At 44.1% G+C, this 25,021-nt stretch overlaps 1 protein-coding gene across 1 annotated transcript in view; it reads left to right on the top strand.

Moving 5' to 3' along the window:
• The window catches only part of fat4 (FAT atypical cadherin 4), a gene marked incomplete at its 5' end in the record, with an annotated part of 157,505 nt that overhangs the window by 13,833 nt on the left and 118,651 nt on the right, over positions 1 to 25,021 (top strand). The window lies entirely within an intron of this gene.

Consider the following 25,021-nt stretch of genomic DNA (forward strand, 5'->3'; position numbering starts at 1 on the left):
ATTTTTATTTTATAGCCTAACTTAGCATCAGTCACATGAAGCAATAAAACAATGAATCGCCTTTGGATGAAAGATCAAAGACCAGGTTATACCGTTCTCCCATTACCACTTTACTGAACATTTATATCAACTGTCAAGGTAGACCTCCAGGGGGGGATTTTCTTTTGTATTTTGACATTTATTTATGGCAAAAGTAGGAAAGCTGAGAGGGAGAACTCTGGCAGTCATTCCATCCAACATACCAGAGTCAGAGGGCTTAGCCACATTAACCATGGCATCCCTATTTTGGGCATGTCATTATAGGTGAAAAACTTCCAAAACTAGTGAGAATAGCAGATTTACAAGCATATTCACTATTCTTGTGGCTTATCACTACACTATACCTCTGGATACGAGACCGTACTATTGACTATTTTACCCCCAAACTAGATTGCTTTAATGGAATAGAACATCCACATAGTAGTTTGATGCCATCATGTGGCCACTCTGCTAAGCTGGATGATATGGTAGACTAACTTATCAGGCCACAGACACACTGTAAGCTGGTGTTAATTTTCCTACGGGCTTGCAATGTCAAGTGACGTCATACTGCTCTGTGCCAGTGAGATCATCTCCGATCCCCCTCATCTCATCTCCTCTTCTCCACTCACCTTTCACTCATTCCAGTGGTGAATAATAAGCAAACGTCCATGGACCCTGAGCTGACAGGGGCCATCAAGATGCCATGGGTCACAGATTTATTTTGTAGTAAATAATGTTGCTCCAGTCATGTGATACTGTATGTTGGCATGTGGCCCCAGACCTCCAAGTTAATCCCGCCCCGGGTTCCATTCTGGGTCCCGTCCAGTGCTGTGTTCTACCTGTCACGCGGGTATACGCAGTATGCTGTGAAGACATTTTTTGAAAAAGCGTATGCCCCCGGGAACCTTTCAAAGTAGCGTATCTGATAGGCATTATGCACTGGCATATGCGCTGGCCACACGAATAGACGCAGATCATAGATTATAGTATGCCCTCAAAAAAAGTCTAGAACACACACCACTGGTCCCGCCCTACTGGTTGAGAAACATTTCTACGTTATCACTCACAGACAAGTATACTAAATAGAACTTCAAGTAGTTTCCCGTGATTCCCCAAACCTTATGGCACTCCTTGTGTTGTCTGCATGTGGCAAACTGAATTGTCTTGATGCGGTAAACCCCACCCATTTGCTACTCCAAACAGGTCAAAACAAACGCTAAGAATTATTCAAGAATACTATTTTGACCTAGGCTGACCACTGTGTTATGTTTACTGGGCTATATAAAAAAATCTGTTTCAGCACTGCGGTTGACTGTCCACAACCTCTGTGTGTGTGTGTGTGTGTGTGTGTGTGTGTGTGTGTGTGTGTGTGTGTGTGTGTGTGTGTGTGTGTGTGTGTGTGTGTGTGTGTGTGTGTGTGTGTGTGTGTGTGTGTGTGTGTGTGTGTGTGCGTTCACTTTTACTCCTCCAGTAGTATACTGCTTTCCTATAATCTGAAGAACAGCAAAGCCTACTTTTTTTCTTTTTAGTTTAAAATAATAAATGAATGTGGTAGGAGCCATGGGTGCTTTGTTGGGTTTGCATCAAGGTTTATTTAAAAATCTGAGGCTACAGTATACATTTCCCTACTTCTATGATTTGGACCGTCATGCCTCATTTGTGTGTGTGCGTGCACGCACGTATGCATGCATGCACACATGCATGAGCGTGTGTCGGTTGGATGGTGGCGACTAAACATGGGATTACACTCGTATTGGTTTCCAGTGGGAATGACTGTCTCTCAGATCCCAGGGGGTCAGGGGAATGACGACCAAACGGGAGGACTGGTTTACGTTTGCTTATTGTGGTGTTGCCTTACTGTAAACCTAATCAGAACAAGTCCATCACAAGTTGTGACATCGAGTTTCCAGCTTCAGAGTCGCTCAGCCAGAACCATGCACGTTGATTGAGAGAGAGCCGTTGAACTCTAAACTAGTGGAGCACTCAGGTATCCAGGTCCAGTGGTGGAAGAAGTATACTCAAATGTTTTACTTGAGTAAAAGTATCAATACTGCAATATAGGAAAAGTCCGGGATTCAAAATCTACTGAGTAAAAGTACAAAAGTATTGGCATCAAAATGTACTTCAAGTACCAAAAGTAGAAAGTACTCATTATGCAGAATATCTAATTTCACAAGTTTGTATGTATAAATATCTACAAAGTAACTAACTAAAGTTTTCAAATAAATGTAATGGAGTAAAAGTGCAATATTTGCCTCTGAGATGTAGTGGAGTAGAAGTAAAAGTGTTGGAAATTGGAAATACTCAAGTAAAGTACAAATACCTTAAGATTGTACTAATTGTACTACCTGTACTAGTAAATGCACTTAGATACTTTACACCACCACCACTGACTACCATCTACATATTTCCCTCTTGGTTCCCTCTACATTGTGTTGTCTAGATAGGGTGTGTTTGTTTTAATGTTGCTTTTATACAGCGTGTGGATCTACGTAGGCTACTGTATTATGTACTGCCTTCTTTGGACAGGGCCCAGTTGAAAAAGAGATGAAAATCTCAATGTGGTTTTACCCTGGTTAAATAAAGCATTAAAAGTAAGTAAAGAAAAAAAAGAAAAGATATAGACTAGCACAGTTGCTCTGAGACTGTCCAGCTTAAAAGAAAGAAAATGTTCCACTGTTGCATTTCAGAGAGAGAGGGAGAGAGAGAGACGGAGAAGGGGGAGATGGGGGTTGATTTTGGCACATTTTCTTTGTGGTAATAATGGATCCCAGCTACAGAGTGATTTATTCTTGTACACGTGACTTACTGAGCACCGTAGAGTCAACACACGCATGCGCGCACACACACACACACACACACACACACACACACACACACACACACACACACACACACACATACACACATGCACACACGCTCGCATGCACGCACATCTATTGGGCCAACCAACACAGCCGCTCAAATACACAGTAAATTCTTCTGTTGTTTCCATCAGATCTTCATTGCTTTCTGATTTCAGCTGTCCAGCATGGTACCTTAAGTCCTGTCTCTCTATGTTTCTCTCTCTCTCTCTCTCTCTCTCTGTCTATCTCTGTCTCTCTCTCTCTCTCTGTGTCTTGCTCCATCTGCTTTTTCATGTTAAAAACAGGGGGATGATGCTGTTCTTTTTCCAGATCCCACTTCCTCAGACCCTCAATCACAAGCACCTCTACAATGACATTTAGTGCAGTCACCTCCACCACACACACACACACGCACGCACGCACGCACGCACGCACGCACGCACGCACGCACGCACACTTGCACACACACAAATACACACACACACACGCACCCCACAACCACAACCCCACCCCCACCCCTGGGGACATCAAACGAGAAGGAGAGAGAGAAAGAGAGAGACAGAGAGAGGATGTGCATTTTTCTGCATCATATGCATGTGTCCTCACGTAGAGAGTGTGTGTGTGTGTGTGTGTGTGTGCGTGCGTGCGCGCGCGCGTGCGTGCGTGCGTGCGTGCGTGCGTGCGTGCGTGCGTGCGTGCGTGCGTGCGTGCGTGCGTGCGTGCGTGCGTGTGTGTGCACACGTGTGCGTGTGCACGTGTGTGTGTATTTGCACTCACACACAAGCATGAAGGACACACTCACTCACACACACACACACACACACACACACACACACACACACACACACACACACACACACTCAAATGCACCTCATCTCTCAAGTTTGCGGTAAGTTGAGTGACCCTGGGCAGGAAGGGGTATCTACCACTGCCTGGATAGGTAATTTAGGAGTACAGAGAGAGAGAGAGAGAGAGAGAGAGGGGAGCACAGTAAGTCGTCGTTGTCGGGTGGAAACCTTATATGTCCAAAACCGTTTGTTTTGCATTTATCATTTTTAAAACGATTTAAACTAGTGAAAAGAGCCGATCTATAAGCACACAACGCCTCGCACCGCGAGGCGTTGTGTGCTTGTAGATCAGCTGTTTTCACTACTTTTGTGCGACGGCCTCGTGTGATGAAGCAGTGCTTTACTTTGCGAAAAAATATACAAATGTGAAACTTGGAGATACAAGGTTTCTGCACGACAGTGACGATATGTTGGTACGGCAGGAGCGAGTGAGGGAAGAGGTAGGGGAGTTCTGAGCTGTGGGTGAGAGAGAGAGATGGAAGAGGGAGGGAGGGAGGGGAGGCAGAGAATCAGGAGGGAGGACGGGGGGATTTGAGAGACAGAGGGAGGGAGGGAGCTCTACGGGGCTTTAGTGTCAGCCGCAGGAGACACAGAGATAGACTGGCACCAGAGAGACAGAGAGAGAGTTCATGTTATTGCTGTCTCTCTCTCTCTCTCTCTCTCTCTCTCGTGTTTTATGAGTTTTCCATCAGGAGCGCCCGCCATATAGCAGTGTTTCCCCTGCACATAGCACGCCAAGGCTCTAGAGACATTAGGATGATACTGTACTCTACTGTAGCATGTACACTCTATCAACACAGGGCCTGCTGTCATAAAAAGACCCTCGTATGTAGTATTGACCTGGTCCTGTGATACTACAGCAGCATAGATATGGATTACTAATACAATCCTGTGGCATTTGCATGTCAGATACTGTAGATAGATACCCTTATTATCCCAAGGGGGAAAATCAGTCGCCCAGAGGCAGCACAGCATCATAAGGATATTTACAAAGTTACAGAGAAGTATGAAAAGAAGAGAAAAAAGAACAGAGTACAGTAAAGAGCAAGGTACATCAAAGAAAGGGAACAAAGAATATATTCATATAGTGTCAAAAAACTGTCAATGCTCAGGGGGCGCCTGCTGGCCTGGTGGTCAAGGCGCGTACCATATACTAGGCTATGATGCCTGCTGGCATCGCCGGTTCGATTCCCGATCCGGACGACCTTTGCCGCATGTCATTCCCCATCTCTCTCCCCATTTCCTGTCAGTCTACTGTCCTATCAAATAAAGGCATAAAAAAAAAAAAAAAAAAACTGTAAATGCTCAACGTGAAACAGCCAGCTTGAACAAAAAAAGCAATCCTTAAGCACAACTATCAGTACAATACAGTGCCCAAACAAAAGTGGCCATAACAGTCAATGCTAGTCAGTGCTACAAGTATCTCACCGCCATGTCAAACACAAGAAAAATACTCAATGCTACTAACACAACCTAATAGTGCAGAGCCAAACCAAAAAAAAAGTGTCCAATGGTCAGTGCATGTCTTCCCTTTTGTCATAATTTAGTTTTACCTGTCAGGCGAGAGCCCTGCTATTATGACTCCTTTGTTTTAAATCAAACTTAAACCGGCGCTGACTGCACTGACAGGTGCTCTCCGTCAGGTGCCCCGACGTGCGGCGTGATCGACACTCGGGTGACCTCTGCAGGGTTTCTAGAATGCAGCTCAGATGCATGGTTTTCCGGCTTCGCCGTCTCCCTATAAATCACCCCGCGCAGATTGCCCTCGCATGGCTGTTTGGGAAGGCCTGCGGTTCCCTGAGCACGTAGCAGAGATGGAACGTCTTGAAAATATCAAGCCTGTGGTCGCCGAGACAATATCTGGTCAGGATGAGCCTCACTTTGGAAGATTATTATGTACCTCGGGGAGATTCTTGGAACGGGGTCGACTGCACTGGCATTGTGTACTCTGTAGTTTCCACCCAATCATCCCCAGAGCGTCATTCACGGAGCATGATATCATAAAAAAGCACGCTGGATGCATTGGATTGCGCTTGAACTCGGTCGTTGGCGTTTTTCATCTGGCGGCGCGGGGTCACAGGCTACGGATCTGCATGACAGCCGGTTAAAACTTGCCTCGGGAGCGAGAAACGAAAACACAGTGTTTACTCAGAAAGTTTCAAACAACTTGATGTCTTCTGTCAGGGAAAAAAAAGAGAAAAGAAACAGGGAGCGAAAAAGAACTGGCTCGGGATAGCTAGCCATTTTGGTGAGTGCGGACGTTTCTCTCCCCTTTCTCTGGTTGGGCCTTGTTTTAATTGAAAGCAGCTGGCGCCTGGCGCAGGCTTTGGGCAGCGGTGTGCGGGCCCAGCGAGGCAACGTGACTCAGGCCTGAGCTCGCTGGTGATTGGGGTACCTGAGCAGCTCTGCATGGCTGGCTTTGTTGTTGGGCAAAACGTTGGTGTTTTTATTAAAGGGGATGATATCGCGAAGCAGCCAAAGGGGGAGGGAGGGTGGGAGGGTCGAAGTCTGACTGTTTTGCACCAGTCTCTAAAGGGCATAGAGAGAGAGAGAAAGCTGTGAGCTCTGGTTTCGATTACACGCGTTGACATTGTGCTATTTTTACTCCCCCCGCCCCCCCCCCCCTCTTCTTCATTTTGCCCTGCTCTGTGCTTTTCCTATGCATATGTGGATAAAGTGGCCCGTCTGTATTGTCCTGGGATGTTGAGGTGTAATTTAACAAAGTCCTGTGCTGAAAGGTGTCTTTATGGCTTTTTCCCTTTCGCACGGCCTCGGCTGCTATTTTGATCCATGTATCAGTGTTTGTGTGCGTGTGTTTATGTTTATTTGCTCAAAGTTCATGGTGTTTATTGTCACATGCACATACAATACAGCTGGTAGCAACATTGCAGCCCGTGAAGTTTTTCCTCGCCAGTGTGAAAAAGATGTACCGTGTGTGTGTGTGTGTGTGTGTGTGTGTGTGTGTGTGTGTGTGTGTGTGTGTGTGTGTGTGTGTGTGTGTGTGTGTGTGTGTGTGTGTGTGTGTGTGTGTGTGTGTGTGTGCGTGCGTGCGTGCGTGCGTGCGTGCGTGCGTGCGTGCGTGCATGTACTGTATATGTATATATATATTTATACATATGCCTGTGTGTGCGTGTACATATACAGTCAATTTTGCTGTCAAATAAAGCTTTCCCATGCACCCTTTCCTGATTCTTTGCAGCACAGTACAGTTTCGTCTATTGTACGTTTGGAGGGGAAAAAAACTATTTCATCAAACACACAATACAGTTTTTTGATATATACATCTGTAAATCTGCCACAGTTGACATCTTCTCATGCAGTTAATCTAATAGCATTATGCTTGGCACTGGCACACTAGTTGCTAAGCAGAGAATATAGAAGAAAATGACCAACCCGTCCAAAATCCTTGTCCAAACTCAGCTGGCCTGCCGCTGACAGACAGATCATAATGAAGTTTCCTAGCAGGACACTGCGTTCTTAGAGTATTACAGTACACTGAGACTGATCACATATTACACAGTGTTTTTATCTCCTCTGTGAGCCTGTGGGCTATTGGATCCCTTGCACAAACGTCTGGACTACAGAGTAGGGATGTCACCGAATAATCGATTTTCGAATATTCGTTTGATTAATCAATATTCGATTTTAATATTTCATAATCGAAAATCGAAAAAATATTAATATTTTTTTTTCTTTTTTTTCTTTTTTGTAATACTATTTTTTGGCTTAGTTAGTTAGTTTCAACCAAAATATAGAATATAGGCTAACAATAGTATTAATGATAATAGTAAATGGCCATTGATTTATTATTCACACCAGCACCAACTGTAAACTGTGTAGAGTGAAGGAGCACAGCTGCACCCCATCACAGCAGAGTGGCTGCCTGCTACACACTCCCCTCCCCCCCTGTCTCAGACACAGGTGTGATTGATTCAGGCTTGATTGTTTGGTACTTGGTGGCCATCATCAAAGAAAAGGGAAAACAGCGTCCTCTGTATTGTAAAGCATCACAGAATCTGTTCTTGAGAGATTAGGTGAACAGTACACTGGCACACTAAAAAGAAAGATGAAGAGTAGTAGTTAGGCTACCAATTACCTGAAGAGCCATGTTGTACATATGTAAATGTGCATTGAAATCCCGTAAAAAAAAAAAAAACGAAAACAGAAGAAAAAAAAACGTTTTTTTTTTTTTTTTTTTTTTTTTTTTTTAAATACAAAAATAATAATAATAATTAATTATCGATTTTCGAATACTATTCGAATATTGCTATAGAATAATCGATTTTGATAAAGGTCCATTTTTGACATCCCTACTACAGAGGTCTATACTGTTAAGAGTGTGCGTGCAGCAGCATCCTTGCATGTACTGTGTGTGTGCGCGCGCAGTCGCGCACGCGTGTTTGTGTATGTATGTGTGTCCGTGCGTGTGGGTTTGAGAAAGTTCACGTGTGATCCAGAGAGTGCGTAGTCATGTACTGTAAGAGAGGGGACACAGAGGGACTGAGAAATTGTGTTTGTGCGTTTTTTGTGTACATGGGTGCATGCACATGCATACTTTAACACTTTTGCGTGTATGTATGTGTCTAAGCCTCTGTGTGTGTTTCTCCTCCATCTTGAGGTAGGGATGGGACGATATGAACATTTCATATCACGATTATTGTGACAGAAGAAATCGCGATTTACAATATTATCGCGATAATCAACATTTGCCAAAAAATAGCTGATCTACGCTTGTAGATCGGCTATTTTTAGGCAAAGACATTTGATAGAGAGTGAAAAAAAGTATGTATCAAGTACGTACAGTATATTATAAGTACCTTTTACCAATTATAGAGGGTTTAAGTGGTACCGGATATGCAGCTCAGCAAATAAAAGGTGAATTGATCCCAGTGCATGACGGAGGACGATATCACGATAAATACAATCTCCACGATACGATTATCGTGGGTGTTTTTTATCACGATGTACGATAATATCGCTTATCGTCCCATCCCTAGTGTGTGTCCGTGCGTGTGGGTTTGAGAAAGTTCACGTGTGACCCAGAGAGTGCGTTTTTGTGCACATCATGGGTGCATGCACATGCATACTTTAACACTTTTGCGTGTATGTGTCTAAGCCTCTGTGTCTGTGTGTATTTCTCCTCCATCCCGAGGTTTCTGTTTGTGCCTTTCCAGTGTCTCAGAGCAGACCAGATGTCCCTGAAGCTGGTGCAAATCTTTTCCCTTGCAGATTTACACTTGATCCCGGGGAACGGCGCATGCTACGCCACGCAGCTATTTGATAATGAGTAAATTGTCTGGAGTGTATACGCGACGAGCGCTGACACTCTCAGGAATGTGCCAGTGAATTGTTGGACCTCTGACCTGGATTGGCAGAACTCGTGGTGCCAGCGGAAGTCCTGTCTCTCTCGCCTTGGCAGCCAAGCATGTGCCAGCTGTGTGTGTGTGTGTGTGTGTCTGTGTGTGTGTGTGTGTGTGTGTGTGTGTGTGTGTGTGTGTGTGTGTGTGTGTGTGTGTGTGTGTGTGTGTGTGTGTGCGTGCGCGCTCGCTCAAGTATGGTAGAGTCCTATTGCATTCAACATTTCATAGGGAGTGATTGTGTTTCACTTGGCCGATAGTTGTGGTGGTTGTGCGTGCATGCGAGTCTGTGTGTGTGTGTGTGTGTGTGTGCGTGCGTGTGCATGAATATGAGCATGTCCATATGTGTGACAGAGTCCTCCAGAGCCTTGGTCTGGCAGCAAGAGCGTGATCTCGGCATGCTGTCTTTATTCCTCTGACGTATGACAAGCCTGAGCCGCTGTTGGTAATGATGTGGTTATTACTTCCCATCATGCATCGCTGCGGGCCGGCCCATAAAACAGTCCGGTACATTCTCTTTGTTTCCCATTGGCGGGCCCTCGGTGCATGGTGGACAAAAGTAACTAAGTACATTTACTCAAGTATTGTACTTAAGTACAACTTTGAGGCGCTTTTATTCTTTGCTTCAGTGTTTACATTTTTTGGGGTACACTTTATACTGCTACTCCACTACTCCATCTACTGTAACTGGGTTCTATTATTTGACAGTTTTAGTTACTAGTTTCTTTGCAGTTACTTAGTTACTATTATTATTACTTTTACTTGAGTAAAACATACTTCTTCCACCACTTATGGAGGCCAACGTTTTGTTGCTCTTTTATGAAGATTTGTCAAAGTCCAACAGAGCCTGGTTTATAGGGATTATCTTTGACGTCTTCCCTGACTCCATTCCAACAATGTAGTATTAAATTGACTTATTTATTATTCTTTTTTGTGTTGTGTTCATAGCAAGCCCTTGGATCCAACATTGATGGGAATCTGCTTGGCTGAATCCAATAGAAGATGGAATGTGACTGATAAATCTATAAATCTCTTTACATAAATAGGCCTATGTGTTAAAATGTTTTTTGGTGATGACTATGTTTTAAGGGAAAATGATCTGCACAAAACGATAAAATACCCAAAGTAACCTCCTCTCTCGTCTGAGACCAAATCGCCAGGAACACCTCGAACATATGAAAATCAATCTAAGCACAGGGGAAAGAATTATACCGAGTGCAACATATGAAAATCAATCTACCACACTGCATGAGGCATCACATTCTAAAATATCTCGGAAACATAATATTTATTCATTGGGATTATACACCAGGCCTTATGCAGAGTTGATTTTAGCTTTGTACCTCTGCTGCAGTATAAGGAAGTCGTAGTTGCCCCAGGGTTGGCACGCTGCCATTTTGCTCATATGGAACCAGTTTGAGCCCCCTGACTGTCAAATGCCCCATCTGCCCCCAGCGTAAGGTTTCACACTGAGGCTTTGTGGACATGGTGCTGTTTGGCATTAGGGTCACACAGTCTCTCACAGGTTTAGAAATGTGTATTCTTTTGCATCCTAAGCCCAGAGCCCTGCATTATTAAGAGGGTAAATGTTTAAATTGAAGATGGATTTGAAAGAAATATGTATACATACCGGTAAGTTAATTGTGGGCTCGCCTGAAAGGCGAGAACACTATGTTATCTTCATTTTTTATTTATCAAGTTCCACCACGACAGTACAAAGGCAGAGCCCTTAGCCAATGCGGTGCAATTGCAATTGAGGTGCGGAAAAACATCTGGGAGTGGTGTTAGCTGGAGTATTGGTTGAGCTCCACATGACAGTGAGCACGCTGCAGAATATAGTCACGAGCGAGCCCACACTGTTTTCGTGGGCTCGCCTGAAAGGCTAGACCAGTATGTTATCTTCATTATTTATAGAGTGAGTTCCGTTGCGTGAGTTCCGTCGAGGACAGAACAAAGGCAGGGCCCTTAGCCAATGAGGAAAATCTGGGAGTGGTGTTAGCTGGAGTATTGGTTGAGCTTCACATGACAGTTAGCACGCTGCAGAATATAGTAGTACGAGCATATAGTACGAGCGAGCCCACACTGTTTAGTAGGAACAGTAACTCTAGTTTATTTTGATATTGGGCATGACTGAAAACCTGAGCTTGAGCTCAGGTTATCATTCTTTAGTGTCATAATTCTTTAGCATGATTATGGGGAGATCGGCATGCATAAGGAGGAGGAATAATTCAACCTTGCTGGAGCTAAATTAGCCTGCTAGGGTGATAAAGATCTGACCAACTTATGTGCCTCTTGCTGTGCTTTACAGCCACAAACATATTATGTTGGCATGATGCATTAAGTAGGCATAGCAGCATACAGCCAGCCTTCCATGCCATCATCAAAAGGGATTTTTGTTTTCCTTCGTTATGTATGCCATTCGCACAAAATCAAATTCATATCATTATGACACAAATTAGCCTCCGCGATCGTTACTATCCCATTGTTGTTGTTGATGTTGTTGTTTTCCCCTGTACTATGCATATATCAATTTATGTCTAGCTTTTTAATGAATTCTCGCACCATAATCAACTCCCGGGACGGTTCATTTAGGCCGAATATGATTAGGAACCAGCTCGAAAGATCAGAGAGTCTTTTGAACCAATATTAATTCATCCAACCCTCCCTCCTCCACCTCCACCCTTCTCTAAATCCTTCACTAGATTCATAACTCGGCAGACTGCTCCGCAGTTTGGGTATTATCCTTCCCAATCACAGGGCCCCCCCATCCAGCGCCGCCCGCTTCCACCCAACAAAAAGCTTTTTCTCCATCTTTGTTGGATGGAAATGAGGTCTCTCCTTTTCTTAGGATTTCCTTGGGAATGGGAGAATTGGATGGAGAGATTAATGCATAGATAGATGGTCAGGTGGACAGGGGCGTCACAAGGGGAGGGGGAAAGTGGGACTGAGTTACTAGGGCCCAAGGGGGAGGGGGCCTTAATTATTTTATACTTTAGCTATTGAAAAATAGCAGATATACAAGCTCACAGCGCGGCACCGAGTGCCGCGCTGCGAGCTTGTAGATCTGCTATTTTTGAAAAGTCATGAAAATGTGTGCAAATCTTTGAATATGTGTATTTTTTCAGCAAACATTTGTAACTCACATTTTGCTTCAGGGGGGTCCGTGGCAAAATACATATCATTTCACATGAAAATGTTTCAGCACCACTGACATAGAAACAGAAGGATTTGAAATATTCAAAGACACATTTTCACAACTTTTCAAAAATAGTATATCGCTTGTATATCTGCTATTTTTCAATAGTTAAAGCTAAAAAATAATGCGTAATAATTCGTTCCCAGTCTAAATGGGTTAAAACCCCTCCCCCTATGAAGAACATTCATGGGGGGCCCGCAGTGAATACTTGTACCCAGGGCCCAGAATAATGGTGCAACACCCCTGCAGGTGGATGGATGAACTGGATGATCCAGTTGGAGTGTGGAGGTGCCTCTCTCCAGGTCTCTATTGAGAGGGAGATTAGGGCATCAGTTGGAGGCTGTAAAACGGAGTCCCCTCCGACAGACACCACGCTAGGACGCACAGGAGTCCTTTTCAAACCCTGCCATTGTTAGCTAGGGATTATTCCTTCGGTTGTTATCCCATTACGCTGTAATAGTAGCAATTTTCTGCTTAGGAATTTAGCTGTTTTCCTGGGGAGGGGAAATAACATGCCAGAATGTTTTGGAATCAGTCATTTATCATCAGCAATTTGTAAAAATTGTGAGATTACGTTTCCAGGAGCGGTCGAGTTTTGAAAGGGGTCCCTCTGCGATGCTGCCGGACTCGAAGCAAGAAAATATGTATTTTTCCTTGAAATACTGATATATGTTGTCTGAAATAATAAAAGTGTTACTTTACGCAGGCTATAAATCGATGGTAATCTTATTTCTCTTTGGAAAAAAACAGAGGAGAGGCCGGTATTCTACTTTGGTGCACGAAGCTGTTATTTTAACTCTGTCTGCCTGAAATCAGAATTCTTGAGTGCAGCAGTGGCTAAGTCAAATTCTTGGGATTTTCTGGGTATTAATTTTTATCCCGACGTGAGCAATGGCCCTTTCTTTATTACGGAACGGGACATCAACAAGGCTTTTCAAAGTAATGCTCTTAACAGGTCATTAAGCTTTTTTAGGGTTTTTCTGTAAGTTTGCCCAAACACTAAAACCCTGTGTCTCTCACTTCTGAGTAGTGACACTTTAATAAAGTCGTTTAAAGTTCAGTCGACTGAATTTTCCACCTTTTCTTGTGTTTCTATGGCCACAGGGAAACGACCCGCATTCAGGCCTGTATGCAATCTTTTAAATGCAAATCCTTTAAAAGTAACTGTGTAATTCTGTCTATGGGGACTCTCCCGACTTGGCGGTGAGAGAAAGTGTTTTCCCTTTTTTTTTTCTATATAAGGCAACCACGGCTGTTTTTCTCTCTGTCTTCTTGATCTGACAGCAATTGACTAAGCCAGTCCTTTAGGCGTGACAAAAGCTTGGCAAAATCTTTACGTTTCTTTCCCCAGCCCCCCCCCCCCCCTCTCTCTCCCCAACCTCCCCTCTTCTCTAACTTTTTCTTGGATGGGCCAAGGTGGACAAAGGCTGTCTTCTCTTCCACTTGATTGGGTCAGAAGGCCTAAGTTAAATCTTTAGTCAAAATTTTTTGAATCTTAACATTCCCAGCACCTTGTTTTTCTTTAGTTTTTTTGTGTTTTTATTTCACTTTGCGGAACAGGGAAAAGTGTGTTGAACCGACCACGATGAAATCGTTCTATGGTGAGCTCACAGCAAAGGAATTAATATACATTTTATATTGGGCTGCTAGGTCTTGGGAGGTGTGTGTGTGTGGGGGGGGGGGGGGGTTGCGCCCTCACCATCGTGAACAACTCTCTCTCTCTCTCTCTCTCCCTCTCTCTCTCTCTCTCTCCCTGCCTCGCTCCCTTGCGCTCGCCCTCTCTCTCTGTCTTACTTATTGAAATTATAGCTGTCACCCACTTCACAAGGAGGAGGAGAGAGCCGAGGAGGGGGAAGCAGGTCATTGACTTGATTTTCATGGGAAGGCTGATTCGCTCCATTCAGGGTCTGATAGGTCCAGTATTGACAGCCCCATGGGCGAGGGGAGGGGTAGCATGCCGCCTTCTCATTGTGCCCCACGGTTTGCCGAGGAAAAACAAGAGAGGGCCCGGGAGACAAAGGCCTCAATGGGAACAGTGGCCCCTGTGTCTCCTTCCCTCTGACTGCTGCTGCTGGGAGGCTTGTGTCTTCCATTCTGGCCCTCAAGTGCTACTCCCACCCCTCTCTCCAACAACACCCCTCCTCCTCCTCCTCCTCCTCCTCCTCCTCCTCCTCCTCCTCCTCCTCCTCCTCGTCTCCCTCTCCTTTCTCACTCTGTCAAGTGGCTGCAGAGGTGTTGCCGTTTCATTCCCTGACCCCCTTCCCTGCCCTCAAAACCCAGTCGCCTCCCGAGTGCAGAGGTTGTGTCTTCATTTACACGGAGAGGACTCCTCATCCTCTACTTGGAGTTGAGTGTGTGTGTCTGTATGCCTGTTGAGTCTACTCTGTATGCGTGTTCTGTTGAGCAGCCCATTAGGGATGGGACGATACGCGATATTATCGTTTATCGTGATAAAAAAAAAACACTCGAGATAATCGTATCGTGGAAATTTCATTTATCGTGATATCGTCCTCCGTCATGCACTGGGATCAATTCACCCTTTATTTGCCGAGCTGCGTATCCGGTACCACTTAAACCCTCTATAACTGGTAAAAGGTACTTATAATAGATGTACTTGATAGTCTTTTTTTTCACTCTCTATCAAATGTCTTTGCCAAAAAATAGCCGATCTACAAGCTTGTAGATCGGCTATTTTTTGGCAAATGTTCCGCCCCAGGATAATGGAATTTGATTACCGTGATAATATCCTAAATCGCGATTTCTTTTGTCACAATAATCATGATATGACATTTTCATATCGTCCCATCCCTACAGCCCATACAGTCCACTGGCTGCCATAAGCACAGAAAATCACTCTCTGTAGTAATTCCCTCAAGGCAGAGCGCGCTGGTCACTCGTCAGAGATGTAGTACACAAGCCTGGGTTTAAGGTTATCTAGTTGGTCTTATCGAGGCCTCTCTTTGAACTAAGTGTTGGCTCTGTTCTCCCTCTTGATAAATACTGTATGTGGGCCGAGTCTGGGCAGATGTCCAGGATGTGTGAGGGGTGGAATCATTTCTGGTAGTGTTTTGATATGTTCCAAAAACAGTGATCAGTAGACTGCCAGAAATATGCTTTGAGTCGTCACTGTCGGGCAGACACCTATTGTATCTTGTATCTCTATTTCATATATATATAATAGCCTATTTATAAAAATGAAAAAAGTTATTGTATTGCAATATATATATTATAATTCATCACATGACAAAAGTGAAAATGGCAGATCTACAAGCTCACAATATGATTTTTAACGAATTGCATTTTTATAGCGCTTTTCCAAGTGCTTAAAGTGCATTTGGAGGTACTAGGGAGGTACTTTCTAACTGAATCTTAGATGTTAAACAAATTATGTTAAGAATATAATAAGCATATGGCTCTCTATGGCTCAGGAAGACTGCAGTGGGTTTATTTTTGTGGGAGGGCTTTTCTTTTTTTTTATATATACTTTTCGAGGGTATTAGTAAAAAATGGGCGGGGGGGGGGGGGACACAACTGTGTGGGATGAACTGTGACCCCCCCCCCCCCCCCCCCCCCTTGCGTTGGCTTCCAACCTTACAGAGCACTCTTTGACCTTTAACCCTGTTGGTTCTTCGACTGACCCAGGAAGTTAACTTGCCCCTTGACAGCCACTCGCCATGCGGTTTCAAGATGAAAAGTGTTCGCTGACACGTCACCCGTGTTTGGTGAATAAACCATAATAATAACCCAATGGGGAGTCCAGCTTCCTCCAGTCATCAGTATTGTTGTTAGAGAAACCAGTCCATATGGGTTTTAACATTTTGATGAGCTTGAGTTTTGTATTGAAGTGCTTGCAACTAAAGTGCAATCCAACTGGTACCCATTAGGCTATTGGGGAAATTTAAGGCCTAGAATTATTGAATGCTTTAACCAGTGAAAAATGGCAGATATACAAGCTCGGTGCCGCGCTGCAAGCTCGTAGATCTGCTATTTTTGAAAAAAGTCGTGAAAATGCGAGCAAATCTTTGAATATATGTATTTTCAAAGCGAACGTTAATTGTAACTCAAATTTTGCTGCTGGGTGGTCCCTGGAACTAAATATTTTGAGATGGGGGTCCGTTGCCAAATAAATATCATTTTGGGGGTCCTACACATGAAAATGTTTGAGAGCCACTGACATAGTAGTCTCTGAAGAACAGACTAACTGAGCTCCAGTTAAGTGAAAAGGACCTTTTCTTTGACGATGGCTGGCCAGATTGCTGACATAGAAACATAGGTTTTTCAAAAAATCTTCATAGTCAAAAGACATTCATAGAATCGGGTCAAAATTCTAATTTTCACGATTTTTCAAAATCGCAGATCTACAAGCTTGCAGCGCGGCACTCGGTGCTGCGCTGTGAGCTTGTATATCTGCTATTTTTCAATAGTTAAAGCATAAAATAATGATACACAATAATGTGTACCCGTTCTAAATGGGTTAACATTTGATGAGCTTGAGTTTTGTATTGAAGTGCTTGCAACTAAGTGCAATCCAACTGGTACCCATTAGGCTATTGGGGGAAGTTAAGCTAATATCCTTGAAAGAATTCCGAGAGCACACTCAACATCTTGGTTCCCCTCAGTTTTCTGTTCTTTTCTTTTTTTCCTTTTACCACAGTGGATTGGCATCACAGACTTTGCTGAGGCACCTAACCTACCCCTACCCCCAGTCTAAGATGGCGGTTCTTTTGAAGTGTGGATTTTCTCTAAAAGTGCTTCACCAACCGCCATCCACCCCCCCAAATCTCGCTATTGATGTACCAGGGGCTTTCATATGGGGATATCGTCCCTTCCATTTTGGTCATGAGCTCTTTATCGTAATTTACTGTATCAGGGAGTGCTTCCCTCCTGGTATGTGGGGATTGAAAGGCGCCGGTCATGTGCTGGACTGATTAAGAAGTTGGTGTTGACCTAGGGTTAAACCCTTGGAAAAAGGGGTGTGTGGATGTGGGTGGGGGGGATACAAAAGCAGCAAGAGAATGAATCTGGTCGGTCAGATGAGGGTAGTACAAAGTGGGTTGAACGAAAGGCAGAGAAAAAGAAATCCCCGTCCAACTTGAGCAGAAGAAGTGAAACTTCCCAGAGAATGAGGCCAAGGATTCTACTAACCTTGCTTGCCCCCTGCACATTACTTAGAAGGACCCTGGTTGACATTATGCCTTTAAAGTTAACCCCTCCCCGAAACCCACGACTGAGTTATCATCTCGAATTGCTATAGTAAAACACTTTCTCCTTATCAAATTCCATTAATCTGAGATTATCGCCCGTCCTGTCTCTCCCACTCCTCGGAACCCTCTCTCTTCTTCCCACGACGAGGCACCTCTACTATTGTTTTTGTAGCTGGCTTGTCTCTTCAGAGCAAACCAGAGTAAACTGAATGCTGATAGATTTTCCTGCCAGGCGAGTTGTGTGGTGCATGTGTCTGTATTGAGTCTAGGCTTGAGAGTTTCATTTTTTTCCCCCCTCTCTTGTCCCCACCCTCCACTGCTCCCACCCCTCCCAGTGTTTGATGAGAATCAGACAGATTTAGCTGGAAGTTTGACTCTGCACAGGATGCCGGCTCCAGGGGTGTCGCACCAAATTCTGGGCCCTGGGTACAAGGATTCACTGCGGGCCCCCCATGAATGTTCTTCATAGCGGGAGGGGGTCTCACCATTGAAAAATAGCAGATATACAAGGCAGCTCACAGTGCGGCACGCGGCAATCGGTGCCACGCTGCAAGCTTGTAGATCTGCTATTTTTGAAAAATCGTGAAAGTCTTTGAATATTTCAAATCCTTCCAAGATTTTTTGAAAAACCTATGTTTCTATGTCCGTGGTGCTCAAATATTTCATGTGAAGGACCCCAGAAATGATATGTATTTGGCCTCGGACTCCCATCTCAAAATATTTAGTTCCAGTGACCCCTCCTTCAGAAGCTAAATTTGAGTTACAAATGTACTAAAAAAATACATATATTCAAAGATTTGCACACACTTTCACGGCTTTTCAAAAATAGCAGATCTACAAGCTCGCAGCGTGGCACTCGGTGCCGCGCTGTGAGCTTGTATATCTGCTATTTTTCAATAGCTAAAGCATAAAATAATTAAGGCCCCCTCTACCTTGGGCCCTAGTAACTCAGTCCCACCCCCCCCCCCATGCTAGCAGTGGCACAGCCTGGGACCACGGGAGATTATGTTTTACCAGGCCGAGATGTCCCAAGGTTTTTGTTGGAGGGAGGGAGGGGGGGGGGGGTGGAGATCGAGGGAGGAGCAGGGCTTTGTTGCCTTCAAAGGGAACCCTGGCCATTCTTTTCCACCATCTAGTTATCTAGTGACTCAGTGATGAAACCATTGTGGGCAGCGGGGGCATGGGGAAGGCCGGGAGTCATGAAACTGCACTGACACATCTGCACTGCCCCCCCAAAAAGAAAAAAAGAAAAGAAAAAGTTTTTCTTTCTATTTTTTCCATTTCCACTTTTACAGCCTATTGACAGGACTTGCGCTAGCAGCTCATTTCGCAGGATTTCCGCTTTCCCCCTTTGACGATTAATTGAGGGCTGCTGTCCTTCCTGGCAACGAGCTGACATGTAAAAAGCACTGACCCGTTTTGATGGTTAACTTAACCCAGCTGAACGAGAGTCACTCCCGCAATCAGTTGTAACGGTATATTGCGTTTAATTTGGAAAAAGTGTGTTAAGGACTCTTTTTCTTTGAGCCTAAGTTTGTTGTAAGGAGCCAGGATTGGAAACTTCTCCTACTGCCAAATTGGTGATGCAGGAAAGTTGCAATTCGCCAGGCTCCAGCAGCATAACAATGGCCATATCAAACCTGTTAACGACCGGTGTGTTATGGAAGGGAAGATGTCTCAATGCCGTCTTTGTAGCAGACTCTGTCCGTCAGTACCCAGTGAAAACCGTACAAAATTGGGCTAAGTGGAATTAATGAGCAAATTTTACCCTCGAGACCCGAGCTGCCTCTGTCTTTGTTTGTTAAAGTGAGCGTTTTTCACTGCGGCCCTTTTGCCCTGGTATGGAGCTTGCCAAGATCTCTTGGGTCCAACAGGTAATTCCCAGGCATTTCCCCTTGTTTGGCTAAAGGGGGGGAAAAAAAGAGAGTTTCTATCCATTCTATCCATCCCTGCATGTTAAAGTCATCAGCCACAGTTGAAAAAAATTTGCCTTAGATTGAGGTTGCAGTGTGCGAGCGTATCCCTAATGCTCATTACTTCATTCAGGAAAGATGTGTCCCGTCCTGGGAAATGTTTTAAAAAGTGAGACTCCGAGGAAGAAGAGAGAAGAAGTCTAAACAGTATTCTTTTTTCATGTCAGTCAGGATACGTTTATTCTCTCTAGTAATGGGAATGAAGTTTACTCAAGTGGAACTGCATTAGTCCTCCCCCCAACCATTCCATTCAGCTTTCCTTGTACGTTTTGAGAATAAACAGAACTTTTGATTCCACTCAGATCCATTCCACCTACAGGATGACCTCTCTTAAAGTAAATTGCTCCATCCATTTTCGCGATCTTCTCCACAGACATATCAAAGGGTTCGTTTGGCTTCCTTTAATGCTTTAATGGTTTGGTTTGTTTGAGTATTTCGTACTCGTGTCTTTGGCAATTAACTTCATAGCCGCGCTCCCCATCCTTTGGGAAAAGCTCTTGTCTCTCATACAGCGTATATAGTATAGAGAATTAGAGATAGATGAGAAGTAGGAAAATATATACAGTAAAATGGTGTATGTGCCTTCTATTCTAATATATTCTTAGGCTAAAGTGATCATTACTATACTGCCCTTCAAAGGCAGAGTGCAGTAACTACGTTTTCGGACACACCGACTTATTTATATCGCCCAAAGGTCAAATTAGCCCTCATGAACAGATATACAATCAGTTTAATATCACTTTTATGTCTTTATCTCATTTGGCTGATCAGTTGTAACACGTTTAAATCAATTTTTTAGGGAAATTCTTATACGTAGTTTCTGCACTCTGCCTTTGTAGGGCAGTATAATATAGTGCTTATAATGCATATTAGTCACTTCCACACCTAGAACTATTGTAAGATGAGTTTTGGATAATTTTGCTCAATCACTTTGAGTCCTGTGTATGGATGGGCATTCCTATACATGTGAGTGTACATTTGTATGTATGTATACTGTATGTTCGCATACATTTGGGTATATCATTATCTGCACGTGTCGTGTACATTTGAATCCATGTACAGTAGTGTATGTGCAAGTTATTGCCTTTGTTTGCGTACACATTTGTGCGTGTAAGTGTGTACCATGTAACATGTTTAAATATGGTGCAATGTGTGTGCTCTCTGCAGTTAAGTCATAGGGTGGGCAGTGCAAGGTGTGTAATTGTTACGTTGGCCTGGCTTTGCAGAGCAGAAATCCTGTGAGCGTTAATTCAAATTAACTTCCTACAGAGGATTCTCCACCCATGGGGCCCCTGGTGGAACCACGATAAAAAGCCCCCTGTGACACTGAAATCCCAGGCCTTTGGAGGATTTTCATGGCCCTGAAAAGCCAGTGTGATAATTCAGGGACAATCCCACCCTGGTGGTCTGCACATTGGCATTCTTTAATAACTATATTAGCAATTAAGGGGGACAGGGTGAGCCCCATGTGTTATCTAACAACCCCTCTCTCTCCTTCCCCTGAAAATCGCCCCACTTCCCCACGGGCCCGACCGTGCCCGCCTCTTTGCAGAGATTGTGGCCGAGGCGTAATGGGCTGTGAGAAGACATTATCCACAGTTCTGCTTAACTCTCATTCTTTATGGTCTCACCATAATAGATAACAGACCTGAGATAATGTCACTTGACGATAATAATGCAACGAACGAGCGCAATGTTTATTTTCAGCTGCCTCTCGGGCTCCAGAGATTGTGCAAGATAATAACCCGTTCAGAACGGATGGTACACATTTTGTGTATCATTATTTTATGCTTTAACTATTGAAAAATAGCAGATATACAAGCTCACAGCGTGGCTTGTAGATCTGCTATTTTTGAAAAATCGTGAAAATTCGAATTTTGACCCGATTCTATAAGTGCCTTTTGAATCCTTCTAAGGTTTTTTGAAAAACCTGTGTTTCTATGTCAGCAATCTGGCCAGCCATCGTCAAAGAAAAGGTCCTTTTCACTTCAACTGGAGCTCAGTTAGTCGGTTCTAGAGAGACTACTATGTCAGTGGTTCTCAAACCTTTTCATGCGAAGGACCCCCAAAATGATATTTATTTGGCCACGGACCCCCATTTCAAAATATCTAGTTCCAGGGACCACCCAGAAGCAAAATTTGAGTTACAAACGTTCGCTTTGAAAATACATATATTCAAAGATTTGCACACATTTTCACGACTTTTTCCAAAAAATAGCAGATCTACGAGCTCGCAGCGCGGCACTCGGTGCCGCGCTGTGAGCTTGTATATCTGCTATTTTTCACTGATTAAAGCATTCAATAATTCTAGGCCTAAATGGGATAAATGAGTATAAGAGAGAGAGAACGATGGCTGAAATCGGGAGGTTTTGGGGTGTGTGCATGTGTGCAGAATTTTCACCCTCCTCCCCGGTTTCAACACCTTAGGAATGGTGAGTGATTCGGGAGACTCCTGTTCTCTGGTTCTCATGGCGAGGAATTCTGTGGAGTATTCTTTCTGACAAGTCATTTACACTGTTAAGTTTTCGTAATTCGCCAAGAGGATAAGCCACTGGCTATGCCCCAGCTTTGGACGAACTCAGTAGCGTTGAGATCTAAACTTATTGTAAAGCTCACACGTGCACTGCTAAAGTACAAGTCTCCCATTACAGCCACTGGGATCTGACTGACAGCTTAAAGCCTTATGAGGCTGTTTCAGTGTTCTTGCGACATTTACACAAAAATGTTGCCAAGTGAAGACCATGTACAAATCTGTACAAAGTCAGTAATATTTTGAAATTACACAATGGGGTTTTTGGTTTCAAGGTCCAAAGGGTTATGATATTCATACGGAACTTGAAATACCATGTCAGCTTTTCTGATCATATTAGAAAGAGAGAAATGCGCCAAAATTCCAGTAACGGATTTACTGACCAAGAGCAGGCTTTGACCAGTTTTCATCTCATGCCATGGCCATGTTTTTATTCGCTGCGGACCAGTGGTCAGGATTTGTACTTTGTGTTAGAATGCAGTTTCTAATCAATTCTATCTACGATATGTTGACCGTCTCCGTGGTATAAACAATCACATGTATACTTAAGAGTGATCAGCATTTGTTGTTGTTGTCAGTTGTTTTGGTTGCTTCATCGCCACGGGGGGAAAAAAAGGGAAATCACATCCCGTGAGTCATTCACCACAAACAACAAAGATCCACCACCACAAAAAGTTCTGATGAGTTAGACTGTCAGGATTTGCTGTTCTGTTCTGCCCATTTTTTTTTTGGGGCGCTTTTCACCTCCTCCCCCCTCCCAACGTCCCCGGGCCCATCTCCGTCACCATCACACAAACCCTGTGGTCTGCTAAAGTTATGGACGAGCACGACTGATGGCTCTGACGGTTCCCTCTCCGCCGGCTCGCCGCCGCCGCCCCTCTCCCATTCACTTCTGGTAGGCAGCGGTCAACCCTGGTCACTAGTCAATGTTTCCCAAATAGTGGGCCGGGACCCATTTGTGGGCCGCGGCCCGCGGACACATTTTATTAAGTATGAGTAAATGTCAAAACATAAAAAATAAAAATAAAAATAAAGTAACAGAAAATAAATCAATTTTTCTAAAACTGTGATTTTTCAAAAGCTTGTAGATGTGCTATTTTCACTAGCTTCGGTCCCAGGCAAACATCTAATTTCTCTTTTGGGACTCGAGTTAAAACTACAAGCACTACAAGCACACAACGCCTCGCACCGTGAGGCGTTGTGTGCTTGTAGATCTGCTATTTTCACTACTCTTGTGCAACTCTCTCGTATGATGAAGTAGGGCTTAATTTACCAAAAAAAGTACACATTTGAAACTTGGAGATACGAGGTTTCTGCCCGACAGCGTCAAAATACTTTAAGGTTACTGTCCACTGCTGCTTATAGATATAGGATATAGTGGAGATCCCTCCTCCATCGCAGACGTCCATCCCGCCCTCCCTGAAGGGCCCCCATGATTGGGGATGATGTGTACGGTGGGGTAGGGGGGGGGAGACCAGGGATGACAAATAAAGGCTGAACCCCTTGAATGGCGAGGTTCTGATTCCCGTGGCTCTGTTTGCAGCGCGGAGCCCGGAGGCCGTAGCCCCGCCGCCCGGGGGGTTGTCAGTTACTGATGGCACCGTTGTTGGCCGGCGGTGTGAAGGGGGCCGAAGATGCCCCACACAAACCAACAGTCCCACTTGTTAAATAGCATGAATTAATGAAGTGGCAGAGCTGGGAACTTCCTCCCCCAGAGCAACTCTGTGAGGTGGGGGGGGGGGGGGGGGGGGGCGGGCTGAGAATAGGAAAAAAAAGAGGGCCACTTCCTTAGCATTTCTATGGGCCCCAAGATTCTTTTCATCCTGTCGGCTTTTTTTCTTTTTTTGGCCCCAAAGCCCCCACCACCACCAACCCTCCACACACACACACACACAAGCTCGCGCGCACACAAGCGCACACACTCACACACACACTCGAATCGTCCTTTAATCCTTGGGATTTATGCTGGGTCGGGAACAGCAAACTGATAAGTGGCCTCAATAAGCAAAAAAACATGATGGGGGATGGTGGTATTTTTGCACTGTGGTGGTGGTGTATGTAAATGTGAGCAGTGGTCATGCCTAACGGCTTGGTAAGTCGAGATGAAAGACAAAGTTGCAGATGTGACTGCTCCTATTTTTTTCCCCCCGTCTCTCTCTCTGCTTGGAACTCACCCGTTTCACTTTGTTCTTGGTATGACTATTTAGTTCACTAAGTGTCTATGTTCAGAAATACTTGCAACTGACACCAAGGAATTTGGATATTTGACTGCCAAATCAATCTGCAACATCGACACAACTTGATGCTTATGATTCTCAATGATATATATCGTCGTTATCGGGTGAAAACCCTGTATGTACAAAAACCGTTTGTTTTGCATTTATCATTTTGAAAATGATTTAAACTAGTGAAAACAGCCGATCTACAAGCACACAACACCTCGCGCCGCGAGGCGTTGTGTGCTTGTAGATCTGCTGTTTTTACTACTTTTGTGTGACTGCCTTTTATGATGAAGCAGGGCTTTACTTTATGAAAGAACGTACAAATTTGAAACTTGGAGATGCGAGGTTTCCGCTCGACAACGACGATATGTTTAGATTGCAAGAGATGAGAATGTATTCGAAATGAACATTGCCCGTGCCGGAATGCACTCCTTCCCATGGTGCACCAGTCTCCACTTTTATTGCATCTTACCTTCTTAATTTACTTTATTTATGAAAGTCCTTCAGATTTACTTGGTGGTTCAGTAGTCTTATGTTACTTATGGGGTCAGGCGTCTACGCACTTGATTTACAGACGTGCAAAGACACAGCAACACTTTTATAGAACTGTAAACTGCTCCAGTGATGCTGATAGATAGCGCTAGCAGTACACTACCACTAGTGTAGCGATTTAGACAAAGAAGGGAGTTTGATTTACCACGTGCTTCGGCACCATACCTGAGACCATATTTATCAAGGCCTTGAAAAACGAAACAACCTGGGAATTTTTTTTGAAAAAAAGAAAAGAAAATAGTGCCATGGGGGAATAACATTCCTACTAGATG

This window comes from Nannobrachium achirus (genome assembly GCF_963921795.1).
Source record: "Nannobrachium achirus genome assembly, chromosome: 17".
Taxonomy (NCBI): domain Eukaryota; kingdom Metazoa; phylum Chordata; class Actinopteri; order Myctophiformes; family Myctophidae; genus Nannobrachium; species Nannobrachium achirus.